Raw genomic sequence first — 1506 nt, 5'->3', positions numbered from 1 at the left:
TAATAGTAAGAAGTAAAAATGCTTTCTGGTTTCAGAATTTATTATAAGCACAAAATGAATGCTTATTGCATGCTCATAAGCACAAACATTTCCCTGCTTTTATTCAAATTACTGATTTATATTGGTGGCTTCAGAATTTAATTTCAGACAATGGGTTCATTAGCAATCCTGATACTAAGCTTTTCTCATAAAATCGTCTGTTATTCTGTGCTGGCCAAGATCCTGTCATGTTGTTTGGAATGAAATGGTTCTTACCCCTGGCTGTCTGCCCAGTAATTAGATGGGGAAGTGGATTAAAGCATCTAAATGTGTGTAAATTTTGGAATAGTGTAACATGACACAGTTCTGATGTGAGCATTTTTAAGGTAAGAATAAGAAAGGAAAGCTCTTGTAGACACAGAATGGTAAAAACGAGGGTAACCTTTACTGTGTGCTTTTAATTGACCTGGGCTTGCAGAGTCTGAGAGAATACACTTACATTACGTAAACATGCAAGCCTACGAATTTGAAATGGAAAGTTAAAAATTAATATTTTTCACGAAAGAAAAACAAAAAGTTGATTAAATAAAAATTATTTATGTTAAGATCAATATTTGAGAAAATCTTCTGTCTCCTTTTCATCTATTTATGTATGAAGAAATACATATTTACAGTAGCTGCCTCTATAGTATTTGTTGAATGGCATGAAGCTTTGAACCATCTTAAAATTTAGTCTAAGACAGTTCTGCAATTTATTTTAAATTTACTAGTTCAAAAGCTATGCTCGAATGGCAAGTCCACAATTGTAAGTTGCAGTATTTCTATGGAAAATAAAACAGCAATGTACTTCTGCATTTTACAAGTACTTTACATGATACTGTTTCAGTCCGTATTAATTGTTTTGAGGCAGCTTTGTTGCTTTAGTCCAGCAGCAAGAAAAAACAATGCTTTTCAGAAATCCCTAGAAAACATTTTGAGGATCAATGTTTTCAGTACATTTATTTCTTCCTGTAGGAATCCTTTTGATGGAGTCATATGGTGCAGAATCATCTGCCTTTCCTAATTATATACCAGGGTAAAACTGAGTAAAGACTTCTCACCAGAGAGTGCAATTCCTGATAAATCCATGGACAAGCTCTTAATCTAGCACCATATTTTATATATACATATTTTTTATTCCTGTTTCAAGGATATTTTAGCCCCTTCCCTTGCCATTAGTTTCGGGATTTCCGAGTGTAGGGGGTTTTTCAGGTGTTACGGCCGCGACTCAGAGCAGACACAGCCGTGGCGCAGCGGGTCCAGCGCCCTCCATTTCGTGCCAGCGGGAGCCTGCAGACCCCGCCGCGGCGAAAGCAAGCCGCAGCCGGCCGGCTCTCGCAAACTCTGGAGGGCGGCTCTCCCCTGCGGCGGTGTTAGGAAAAGACCGGGTAGCAATCGCCGCTTCCCGCTCTCTCGTCCGGCCCGGCTGAGGGGAATTAGACGCAGGGTGCTGCCCGGGCGCTGTGGCGCCACCACTGCCGCCATTTT

Source organism: Mesitornis unicolor, unplaced genomic scaffold (assembly GCF_000695765.1).
Source record: "Mesitornis unicolor isolate BGI_N332 unplaced genomic scaffold, ASM69576v1 scaffold11911, whole genome shotgun sequence".
NCBI lineage: Eukaryota > Metazoa > Chordata > Aves > Mesitornithiformes > Mesitornithidae > Mesitornis > Mesitornis unicolor.
The sequence above is the reverse complement of the archived record's forward strand: the minus strand, read 5'-3'. Positions refer to the sequence as shown.